The sequence below is a fragment of the Mustela erminea genome, chromosome 1 (assembly GCF_009829155.1).
Source record: "Mustela erminea isolate mMusErm1 chromosome 1, mMusErm1.Pri, whole genome shotgun sequence".
Lineage (NCBI taxonomy): Eukaryota > Metazoa > Chordata > Mammalia > Carnivora > Mustelidae > Mustela > Mustela erminea.
Window position 1 is genome coordinate 87,506,344 of NC_045614.1, and position 13,401 is coordinate 87,519,744.

Genomic DNA, 13,401 nt, shown 5'->3' on the forward strand with positions numbered 1-13,401 from the left:
TTCCTTTAACCCCTGAAGAGTCACATTTCTTTCACTTGGGTCACTTGATAGGGCCATTATAGGCTCAGATAAGACATGTGGGACTCTGTTTAATATCAGGCAATTTTCCTGTGCCTCTTCATTTATTAAAAGAATGTATCCATTAGCAGTCATTAGTACATTCTGTCAAGATGGGGCCTAAATTATCTTCAATGGCTGAAGAGAAAATGCTTTTTGAAGAAAAATAATGGCATTAATTGCTCAGTGGAATAGATAGGGCTTTCTTCGTGACAACCTCTCCCTCCCTGCCCCCCTCCCTCCAGTGCAACTGGACACTGCTTACCTCTGAAAGATCCAGGCCATTTTCTCCCTGCCCTATGAGTCAGCTCCTTGCTCCAGCCTGTGGCCTCTCCAGTGGCAGACCACTATCCATAGGGAATACACAGAGCTCCTCAGCCCATCACAGTGAGGCACCTTGACTGATTCCTCTTGCTCCCTAATTCATCCAAGGGTGAAAGAAGAAGGAGGCACCTCACTTAACAATCTCATTTGAAGGGACTCCGTTTAGCTACAGGAAGCAAATCACTTTAGAGAAATAATTGCCCTCCTGTAGCTCCAAACGGAAACCCATCTCCTTTTTGCCCTTTCATTTGGAACACAGGCTCTCTGGAATATGTGGTTCGAGGAGGGAGGTTGTAGGCGTGTGTGTTTGTTGCGTGGCATGTCTTCATAATCACAAGTTTCCTATGTAGCTTTTTTATTAAAAATCTCAAAGTTCAATCAGCGAAAAGCTTGCATCTCCTAAATATGGGTGTATCCCCAGGCTTTGTCCTTCTCTTACTCCCTCCTTCTCGGGTCCCGTCCATTCTCACAGGCATTAGTAATTACACCTGTCTCAGTTAAGATATATTCAGGGGAAGGTAATAAAATACCAACTAGTAGTCATGTAAGTAATGAAGACATTTAATAAATTTATGTGTAACAAAAAGGCTGGATGTAGGCAATTCCAGACTTTGTTCAGCAGACCAACAAGGACACAAGTGACCAAAGCTTCTTACCATCTTTCTGCTTTGTCATCATCTGTGTGTCAGCCATACCTTTCAATGTGCCAAGCCACATCTCTCCAACAATGTCATTCTCTCCTGACAGGGTCACAAGCAGGAAGCAAAGAGATGGAAGCAAATTGGCCTTCTCATGGAGGTCTATTTTATCAGGAAGAAAATCCTTCCTAGATGCCCCTTGGCCATTGGCCAGAACTGGATCACATGCTCACCCCTTGACCAATCAAAGGGAAATAAGTTATCATATTTGGACTTTGGCCAGTCATGACTTAGCCTCTTCATCTGGGCCATTGCAACCCAAAAACAGGTGGGATTCAGCTCGGAAGGAAAGAGAACTTGAGGAGGCAAGAGCTCTCAGATTTTATTTCCAGTCCTGACTGCTCTTCTCACTTCTAGTTCCATCTTTGCAACTGCCTGATGGGCAGCACTACCTCATTGTCTTCCTGTCACCTCAAACTCAGTCATTCAGGAAACAGATTCCTTTTCCTATCCCCTAATACTGTCTCCCCTTTTTGCATTTCCTGACTTTTCCAGTGGTAATTTCATCCACCCCTTGTGGAGGATTCCACCTTATGATGCCCTCTCAATGCCTTTCTTATCCAGTTGGTCCCCAAGGGAAGCCGATTCTTTGTCTTCCTAATATCTTCCACTCTGCCCATTGTTTTCACTGTTCTTGCCCCACTTGAAGTCATGCTGTTCCAATTGCACATGGACCACTTCATGTCATCTGAAATGAGCCCCAGCCTCAAGGTCATGCACTCTGCAACCAGATTCACTTTCGTAAGTTCTGTAGTCCTCATTCCTTCTGTACTTAGGACCATACACCTATGGGAGAAAAACCCAACCTTCTTGGTTTGGGTTTTAAGATTTTCTACATTACCTTGTGAAAAGAATTCCCCATTACTCTCTACTCAGGCCAGACTGGTCAATCCCTGTTCCCTGAAATATGCTTTATGCACTCCCTTTGTCCACACCATTCCATTTAAAAAGAAATTCCAGAGAGGCACCTGGGTGGCTCAGTAGGTTAAGCCTCTGCCTTCGGTTCAGGTCATAATCCCAGGGTCCTCTCTGCTCAGCAGGGAGCCTGCTTCCACCTCTCTCTCTGCCTGCCGCTCTGCCTACTTGTGCTCTCTCTCTCCATCTCTCTGTCAAATAAATAAATAAAATCTTTAAAGAAAGAAAGAAAGAAAGAAAGAAACTCCAGGGTTAAATAATTAAGCAAGTGGAACTCTGCAGTTTCCACATTACCAGTGCTTTGCAATGTGTCAAAATAATAGTTGGTGCTAAATAATGATATAATACCCATTGGTGAATACTGAGGGAAGTTTGTAAAATATTCCATTCTAATAACTAAACTTCCCGAAGTTCAGAGCCCTTTTAAAAGATAAAGGAAGGGGGGCTTGCGTGCCTCAGTTGGTTAAGTGTCTGACTCTTAACTTCAGCTCAGGTCATGATTGCAGGGCTGTGGGATCGAGTCTTGTGTTAGGCTCTGCACTGGGCATGGAGCCTGCTTAAGATTCTCTCTCTCTGCCCCTCCCAACCCCTCTCTCTCCTCTTAAAATAAATAAATAAATAAATGTAGTAGCACTCTAAGCCAGGACTGCAACAGATTCTTCAAAAAAGTAGCATTAAAGTTCTACAACGTGATGTCTTCCATCAGTGGTGAGACCATTCATTTGTTCATTCACTGGTAATCAGGAGATTGCGATTTTATGGCCTGACAACCGCCACCAGAATTCTTGGCAGGAGAACTCCAAGATGTTTAGGAAAATGTCTTGACAAGTTGCTTGGGGGTAGAGAGTGAGGTTCAGACAGAATCTGACTATGCTATTTTTATCAAGGTGCCATGTCTAGGGAAAGGAAGGACTTCTCTTCTTAAGCATTTCCTCATAAAGAAAAAACAAGCCACTTCAAGAAAAATGGCAAGGTTTTCAAGACAGAGCCTTGTGTCAAGAACCTGGAGACACACTGAATTATTTTCTGTTCGAATATTTTCTAAGAACTACAGCAAAAAAGTTGGAGGCCTAGGGCTTAGCTGCTAAGATGAGGTGAAGGTAGTGTCTGGTACCAAGTTGCCCATTGTATTTCTTCAAAGGAAGTTGTCAAAGTACGGCTTTTTGTGGATATCTTGGGTTTATAAACCTAGCGGGAATGCTGCGTCTGTGTCACTTCAAAGCTTTGTCAAAACTCTAGGAGCTCATTTCTCCATTTGGAAGACAGAAAGAAGGGGTGGCGAGACATTGTACAACACCCAGGTCTGTTTTCTACTGTATTTCCTATGCACGTCCACACATTTATGTTGATCTGACTTCTCATTGTTTGATTCACATTTCTTTGGGAAAATTGTCTATATCAGTAGTGATGCTTTTCATTTCAGCGGGCTCATACCCTAAGGGGGATTTCTGGCCCATGTAACTAGAAGAGTCCTGATGTCAAGTCCTGGGCCATCAAGTGTGGTTCCATCAGCCTCCAAGCTGCCTCTTTACCATTTACTCAGTCCCTCCTTTTCTGGATTGACAACATACTCAGGCCAACATCCAGGTGACTGTAGCATCTCCTGGCTGTTCAATCTGGCGGTAACAATGTCCACAGGAAGAGGAACCACTTGGTTCAGTAACACCACTTTTTTTTTTTTTAAATTAACATATAATGTATTATTTGCCCCAGGGATACAGGTCTGTGAATCATTAGTCTTACACAATTCACAGTGCTCACCATAGCACATACCCTCTCCAATGTCCATCACCAAGCCTCCCTATTCCTTCCCCGTTACCCCCCCCCAAAAACCCTCAGTTTGTTTTGTGAGATTAAGAGTCTCTTATGGTTTGTCTCCCTCCTGATTCCATCTTAAGAGAGAGACCCTCTTACTCTGCCAAACCTCCCATTTCATCTCGTTTCCTAGAATTTGGTAGATGCCCACTCCTGAACCAACCCCCTTGGCCTGAGGAATGCCACACACTAATTGTCTCAGGTATGGATTCCTGGTCTAATGAATTTCTGTGGCAAAGGGGGAGGATTGCCTTGACCAATGGAGCCCATGCTGCAGTGGGAGGCGACTCCCTAAACCTCCGGCCCACGTGGACCTGAACAGAACTCCCTGAACAAAAATCGGAGAGCTGCCAGAAACAGACAAAAGGAAATGGATGCTGGGCAAGCATCCTCAGAAGTTCCTTCTGTACAGAACTGTAGAATACCTATTTCATCTCATACCCCTGAACAGGATACAGGCATGTCTGATAACCAGAGGCTGTAATGTTCACAGAGTTCAAGCCTGCCAGATCTTTATCTAACAGAGTCTAAAAATTTCCACAAGGAAACGGGAAACATGTAAACAATTACAGCTCTGTGGGTAACTGTACACCAGCATACGTGAAACCAATTGTTCCCATTCCATATGGGATACTAATCAGCTTAATTACATGGGGGGAAAACAAACCTCAAAGAACCAAAACCACTCCATGGTTTCATCAGAGGAAAACCAAAAGAGCTGAAAAATATGGTTTCTTTGAACAGAAAAACAGGTAAAATGTTGGAAAAGATCAATCAAAAATGAAATAGTCTTCGATTGCTGTTTTTTTTTTCCACCAGAGGAACATAGAAGACATTGGAAAATATATTCTTTTCAGATAGAAAAATAGAATGTTGGAAAAGATCAATCAGAGACTGAACAGTTTTTAGTTGTCAATCATTAATATCCATTTTTTATTCTGCCACCAAGTTTACACTCAGCTTTTACATAATGTCTGCAAGACACTATGTTTGTCAGTTTTGTGGGTGTGGCGAGCAGTCTGTCAATCTCATCCTGCTTTGGGCTCAAACTGACTTAGAAGTACAGTTGATCCATTCTTCCAACAAAACCCCCATTGAGGGCCTCTGACGTACCAGGCTGCCCCGTGCCTGCTGCCTCATCACGTGCTCAGCCAGCTGCCTTCCTTCCTTTCAGAGGAAGAGGGTGCTTTGGAGGCCATCATCCAATGCCTTTCTTTTGAGCACACTGATCCTTTCTCAGATGGGTCACTGATTTACTGGGCTCCCACTACCAAGAAAGAGCAGTCCAAAGACTGTCTGGGAAGATAAAGAGAAATCACTGGCATAGCTTTTGTTCCTGAGACCCTCGAGACCTTTTTGGAGATAGAGCACCACCAGAAAAGAAAGAAGAGCCCATCTTCTTTCAAAGAGTTGGTGAGCTGACATCTGAAGGGTAGGTAGTGGCAGGAGCAAAATAGGTCTTCCAAGTCCCAGGTTACCATGGTATGCATGCAGGGTGGGAAGGGGGTCTGCACAAATGCAGAACAGTCAGGATGAACCAGTCAAGGCTCAATTGTGGAAGGCTTGGAAGTCAGAGATCAGTTTAGGCCCATGGGAACATAAAGAACAGGCAAGAGCTTGCATCTCAAAAGGAAGGCTGTGATACAGTGCTTCCTCCCCACCCCAAAAAATCATGCATGTTGGGCAGCTAATCTAATATAGTGGAAAGAATAAAGCCTTTGGGGTCCAGCTAACCTCGGGTTGAAACCTGGCTCAACCACTTACCAGCCATGTGATCTTGGGAAAGCTATTTATCCTCTCTAAGGTTTTTTTCTCATGTGAATAAAGAAATGAAGTCTGGGTTCTAAAGTTGTGCTGTCTAGTGTGGTAGACATCGGCACTAGTGGCTATTGACTTGAAATGCAGCTAGTCAATATTCAGTTGTACTCCAAGTGTGCAGTGTACACCAGATTGGGAAAATTCAGTATGAAAAAGTAAAAGGAAGAAAAAATTTTCATGATTCTTTCTATTGATTATATGCTGAAATGATGACGTTGGATATATTGGGTTAAATAAAATATATTGTGAAAATTCATTTTGTCGGTTTCTTTTTTACCTTTTTTAATGAATCTACTAGAAAATTTGAAATTACATAGCCATAATGTTTTTTCTTTATGTCTTTTCTTTTTCTCTAGTAGAAACTGGAAATAGGTGGGGTGCCTGGGTGGCACAGTTGGATAAGCCTCCCAACTCCTGAATTGGGCTCAGGTCATGATCTCAGGGTTATGAGATCAGGGTTATGAGAGTCCACAATGGGCTCTGCCCTGGGTGTGGCACCTGCTTAAGATGCTCTCTCTCCTTCTTCCTCTATCCCTTTGGACTCTCTCTCTCTCTCAAATAAATCAATCTTTGAAACAAAAAAAAAAAAAGAAAAAAAGAAAGAAAAGACACTGGAAGTAAAATCTTGTTCCCTAATATCTTTAAAATCAGTGAGTATGGTAATTTGCAAACATGGCCACGATTTCTATAAATGCCTTTTGGCCATGTCCTACTCAGACTCTGGGCTGGGCTTGCTACTTGCTTTACTGTTGTGACTTGAGCAAACAGGATGCAAACGGAGGGTGTCAGACTGCTTGTGCATCGGGTCTAACTCTCTTGCGCTCTTGGAGACTTCACAGCTAAGTGAATAAAATCAAGCTAAACCTGCTGAATGACCAAAGGTATGTGGTCAAGTTTCCCCACTGTCCCAGCTGTCACAGAGCCAACCACCAGACGTGTAAGCAAGGCCATTCTAGGTCATCCAGCCCCAACTCAGCTGATCTCGCTGACCCAGAGAATCATGAGAAATAATAAATGTGTATTGTTTTAGCATAAGACTTGGGCTGTCTTGTGCAGCAAAAGTTAACTGGTTAGAGTGCCCATGGGTCCATAACAACCATGATATGAGTAGAATCATCAGCAGAGTCTGGGGAAGAATGGAAATTGATAAAATCCAGTTAATCTGGTCTCTATTTGAGGGGTGAGCTTCCAACTTCATTCATACACACACATACACTGACATATCTTTCCCCACACACACACACACACAACTCAGAGAATTGGAAATGTGGGTTAAAACAGATTGAAGATGTCATATAGGATTTTCCAAACATTCGAGGCATAAAGATTTCTTTTTTAAAAAAGGTTTTATTTATGTATTTGATAGAGAGAGAGAGAGAGAGAACAAACACAAGCAGGAGGAGCGACAGAGGAAGAGGGAGAAGCAGGCTCTCGGCTGAGCAGGGAGTCTGACTCGAGACTCAGTGCCAGGACCCCAGGATCATGACCTGAGCAGAAGGCAGACACTTAACCAACTGAGCCACCCAGGTGTCGAAGATTTCTTTTTCTGATGGCAAAACACTTGGACACCTGTATTCTGGTAGTCGTTTATTAATATCTATCTTTTGACTGAGAGCATTTATAATGCCCACAGAGCCCTTGCAGGTACTTACATGCATTTATGAAATTGAAGTAAAAGAGGGCTTTCCAGCTGGATCAATTAAAAGATGATGCCACTCCGGGGTGACTCAGCCCCAAAGTAGGACAAATGGCTCGTAGAAGGAAGGTGGGGCTGGTTTCAACCGTGGTATGAGCCCCTCAGCTGGGCATTTTGGGCCTGTGGATAGCCCATGTAACCGTAGGGAAACCCTGGATTCAGTAAAGCTTCAGAATAAAATTGGGTTTGGCTCATAGGAATGTTGTCTGGATGGATTTGAAAAATAGTCACCATTTTACAGAGGAGACCAAAAAAAAAAATCCTTTGAGGGTTGAAATGGATTCAGAGGGGCGCCTGGGTGGCTCAGTGGTTGGGCCGCTGCCTTCGGCTCAGGTCATGATCTCAGGGTCCTGGGATCGAGCCCTACATCGGGCTCTCTGCTCAGCCGGGAGCCTGCTTCCTCCTCTCTCTCTGCCTGCCTCTCTGCCTGCTTGTGATCTCTCTCTGTCAAATAAATAAATAAAATCTTTAAAAAAAAAAATGGATTCAGAAACTCCTTGCCATGATTTTACATTTCCCTAAGGGTCTGTAGTCTAGAGCTTTGTCAAGACTACTCAAGATTGTGTCTGATAGCCACAGTGGGTCAAGAATGAGAGTGACATTGCCCATCTCTGGACCAAACTGAGTTCACAACTGCAGATCAAGTGTGAGAATTGAGGAAGGAAATACAGTGACACCTTACCACTCTGCCCCACATTAAAATCACAGGACTTGGTGTTAAATGAATCCTTTTACGTTTTGTTCACACGTATTTTTCTGCAAAAAACAAAAAAGCCTACACATGAATAATTTTCACATAAAATTCTGAGTTATTAATAACACTTAGCTTGAGCCATGAGTTAATTTAGCCACTCAGCTCTCCCAGCTTAACCAAAATGTGCCACCTGAGAAATTGCTTCAGTATGTCAAGATTCTCCCAAAAGGGCACTGATTCTAGAGTCGAGCATTGACGCATTAGTCCATCACCCCTCACATCCAGCCAAACACTGAATTAAATAAAAAAAAAAATGCCTTCATATCTGTTGACTGTTCCGTGGAGACCCTGTGATCCCTGTAACAATGCCTCATGTTTATACGAGGCATTCACGTTCTAAGGCCTTTTGCTAAACCACAAATCATAAACCATAGAAATGTTTTTATAGTTAAAATAGTTTTTTCTTTCACAGTGCTCTTATGAGATGACAAGGGCAACCATTACACTTTTACCTGTTTTAGAGATGAGGGAAATTGAGGGACAGAGAGGATATTCTTTTTTTTTTTTTTTTTTTAAGATTTTATTTACTTATTTGACACACACACACACACAGAGACAGAGAAAGTACAAGCATGGGGAGCAACAGAGGGAGACGGGGAAGCAGGCTCTCCACTGAGCAGGGAGTCTGATATAGGACTCTATCCCAGGATCCCAGGATCATGACCTGAGCTGAAGGCAGACACTTAACCAACTGGGCCATCCAGGGGCCCTGATAGAGATGATACTCTCAAAATGATTAGCAGACTAGTCAGCGCAGAGCTCTCTCCACTGTATGAAGCTGCTCTATATGGGACAATAGGAAATCACAGGTACCATATTTCTCAACTCATTAGCTAACCCAGGCCAGTAGGCATACTGGCAAATGTTTAACAAGTGATCTCCAAGTGACAAAGCCATAATTTGCAGCACTTGCCAATTTCCTTGGTATAAATACTGCTACCGATGCTGATTTCTGGGTACCTTGCGATATCAGCCAGTGCAGCTGGAAAGCAACACTCAGCAGAACACCATTGTTTAGGGATTCTGTACAATAGACCTAAGTAACCTCAAGAACATGATAATAGTAAAATGTAGCAAAATCATTAGAATGTGAAGAATTTTGAGTATTTATTACCTCTACTTTTAAATAGAATTTAATCTTAAATTTGTATAATTTAATTTTTAATAATGCCTAAGTTTATGTGACTTAATTTTTAATATCACCCAATTCCTGAAAATTTAGCAACTGGCTCCCATATTCAGGAGGAGCTAATTCCACATGCCCTCGACATAAGCCCTCCTTTCACATTACCTGAAATTTAAAATAAAATACAAATCACCCGGGGTGCCTGGGTGGCTCAGTGGGTTAAAGCCTCTGCCTCTGGCTCAGGTCATGATCTCAGGGTCCTGGGATGGAGCCCCGCATCAGGCTCTCTGCTCAACAGGAAGCCTGCTTCCTTCTCTCTCTCTCTCTGCCTTCCTCTTTGCCTACTTGTGATCTCTGTCTATCAAATAAATACATAAAATCTTTAAAAAAAAAAAAAAACACAAATCACACCTAGGGTGCATGGTGTACACCTTAACACCATCCTCCCCAACCGACACACATATTTTGAGAATTTTTAAGTCGCACAAGTGAAGGCGTAGCAATTTGTGGATGGCCTAGGCTAAAAGTCAAAGAAAAGTGCTGGAACAAACTGTTGGTTCTCAATCTGGGTGGCACATTAGAATATCTTCAGGGAGCCTTAACCATTTCCGATTTCTGGGTCCCACTCTGATTTTAATTCAGACTTGTTCTGGGATGACCCCTGGCATCATTTTTATTGGTTTTTAAAGCTTCACTGTGATTATTATATGCAGCCAAGGTTGAGAACCCCTGCATAATAAAAACAAGAATAATAATAACCATCTGAGCGGAAGACCAGATTAGTTAAGAAAGGGCACGTTTTATTTACCAGGGTGTTGAACATCAGTGTCTGTGTCCTTTCCCATTGTTATTGTTAATTCATTGTATTCTCTGTACCCATAAAGAACTATCTATTTAAGAAAAAATGAAAACTGGGGGCACCTAGGTGGCTGGGTCGGTTAAGGGTCTCCTTCTGCTCAGGTCATGATCTCAGGGTCCTGGGATCGAGCCCCACATTGGGCTCCTTGCTCAGAAGAGAGTCTGCTTCTCCCTCTGCCTCTGCCTGCTGCTCTGCCTGCTTGTGCTCTCTCTGTGTCAAAAAGAAAATAAATAAAATCTTTTTAGAATGTGAAAAAATGAAAATCAAACCAGCAGGTAGCACGTTGGCCTAGGTGAAAGGCTCTGAACCCGATTTGGTGGCAGAGAGAGACCAGGCCCAGCACGAGGCATCACAGTGTTCCAGCAGGCTGGACTTTTTTGCACTCTCAGTGGGAAAAATGCTTGTAAGGCAAATCAATATGTAAACAAGGGCAATGTTTGGTATTCTTAAGAAGGAAAGCTAAGAACTCTTTCTGAGTACTGGTAAAATTATTCTGAATAGAGCCCCTGACCAAACAATGACTTTGCTAATTTATTATAAACCACTCCTCTTACTGATTAAGAAAGACACAGAGGATCCTCCAAAGGGAAGAGTGGTTTTACCATTTTCATCATTGGTGTTTATCAGGAATTTGAGATAAGAGGTCTGCATTTATTCAGGAATATTCTAAAATAGAGGCTTTCCAATAGCACACGTATACCTAGAGATCTTTATTTTACTCAAGAGAAAATGTAAACTCTGTCAGTCAGTTGGTGGTGGGGTTATCTGATTGCATACCTTTGTCAAAACTCCAAGAACTGCACACTGAAAGTAGGGAATTTCACTGTTAAGTAAATGACACCTCAATTTTTAAAAAATGAACACAGGGATAGGCACAGATAAATGTTTGCGAAGGGAAGGAAAGACACAGGAAGACTTTCTTTCTCATTTCGCTAAACTGGAAAGTTTTCACTCTCTAAATAAAAATACATTAGTCTCAGCAATTAAAATAGCTCTTTTTAATTTTTTTTAAAGATTTTTATTTATTTATTTGACAGAGAGAGAGCACAAACAGGAGGAACAGCAGAGGGAGAGGAAGAAACAGTCTCCCCGCTGAGCAGAGCCCAACCCTGGGCTCTATCTCAGGAACCTGGGATCATGACCTGAGCCAAAGGCAGACTCTTAACCGACTGAGCCATCCAGGCGCCCCTAAAATAGATCTTCTGTAGATGCTGTTTGCATTGCAGGCCAGCATCTCCTCTGCCCTGAGACTAAAGACCCACTCAGCTGTCTGTGTAATCGTGGGTGCCCTGTTTAAGCCAAGCTATTTGTCTTTGAGAACCAATAGAAACAGGCATTAGAAATCATGGTATCACCTAGAATAAATTTTCTGTGAATTTAAAAGCCACCATAATAAAATGTTTGCCATATGTCAGGCACTGTAATGGGATGATCAATTTTCTTTTTTCGAATGGGACCATTCTGGCTCCTATGCTGAGACGCGTTACAGATGGTGGGAAATAGGGGGTGTGAACAGAGTGGAAGCAGGGAGGCTCCTGGGAGGGTATTGCAACATGCAAGTGAGAGACGATGATGGCTTGTCCACAGTGAAGGCAGTGGGAGTGGTAAGACATGGTTGCATTCTAGATGTTTTGAAGACAGAGTCCACAATCTTTGCCAATAGATTGGATTTAAGGCATTTAGAGGAAAAAGGGAGTCAAATATGCCCTATAGATTTGAGCCCCTGAACAGCTAGAACAGCTAGAAGGAATGAGTTGCCATTTCCTGGGATGGGGAAGATGGAGGAGAAGCAAGTTTCAAAGGACAGAAGGTGAGGTGTCCAGCATGTTAGGGGTGAGACATCTACTAGCTGTCCAGTCGTGTTTTTAAATGGGTGATAGGATGCATGAGTCTGGAGGTCGTAGGAAGTGTCAGCGCTGGGGGTGGATGAGCTGCAGGCATGACGCTAGATAACCAAGCATTGGGGGAGGGGAGGAAGAAAGAAGAGGGGCAAGGGCAAGGATCTGGGACACTGCAACATTAGGAAGTCATGGAAGTAAGGAGGAACTGGCAGATGAGACTGAGCAGGAGCAGCTGACAAGGTAGGAAGAGGGTGGTGTCCTCAGGATGACGGAAGAGAGTGTAGCAGTAGGGGAAAGATCTGCTGTATCAAGAAGATCTTGGAGGTCAAAACTTCAGCGAGGCATCCCTGGATCCCAGTCCATGAGGCCACCCTTCCTTCCTCACTGTCACCTCCCCCACTTCTCTCTCTGTCACATGTCTTATTACAATCCCCTGTAATCTAACTCGAGCTCTGCTCTTGGTCATTTCACTGTTTCCAGGGCCTAGCATATGCTCAATAAATGGTTATTGACTAAACAAAAGATGGATGAATGAGTAAATGGTCAGGGGTGAGGACTGAACCTGAGAGAAGTTTCGATGCCTCTCATCCCCAACATCCAAGGAAATGTGTTCTTTGTTGAGGGCCCCCAGGATCAGGGTTGAGCTGGAGCCTCTTAGACTGACTCACATCAACTGTTATATATTCAGGAATTCTGAGAGCTGGCTCTTAAAAACACCCATAATGTAAAACTATATTGTTCAGGGACACCTGGGTGTTTCAGTCAGTTAAGTGTCTGCCTTCGGCTCAGATGATCCCAGGGTCCTGGGATTGAGTCCCACGTTGAGCTCCCTCCTCAGCAGGGAGCCTGCTCCTCCCTCTGCTTGTGCTCTCTCTCTCTCTCTGACAAATAATAAGTAAATAAAATCTTTGGGGGAGGAAAAACTATATTATTGCAAACATACCCAAATAAATACATTAAAAACAAAGGTGACAAATACTCAAAAATCTCTACATCCCCATTATTTCACTACATTTTACTGTTCTTCGTGCCCTCAGCTTTACAGCTTCTATTCTATCTGAACGGTGGAAACACTCTAATATGGTTGGCTACTGGCTACCCCCTCCCACCATCACATTCAGTGATATGTTGGGAGTTTGGAACAGACTATGGTAAGAAGACTGGCACCGCAGCAACAATCACTTTCTACAAATCAGGACTGTCCCCCTGAGTCTGTTGTTAAACATCTGCCTACTGACCACTGGTTATTCTGAATTTCCAACAACAGCCTCCAGTAGGCAACCTTCCTTCAGTGGGGAGGAAAAAGACCACTGAATTCTCTGAGACAGGAGCATCTTCTTTTTTCAGCTGCTTTTACTTGTGTGGACTGCAGGTGGACAAAACAGTGGATTCACTGAATTCCTTCTCTCCCACCAGTGGTCTGATGGCGTGCAGACACCTGCCCTGTGTTTAGGGCCATCCATCCAATGGGTTTCAACATCCCCACGGATGACGACTC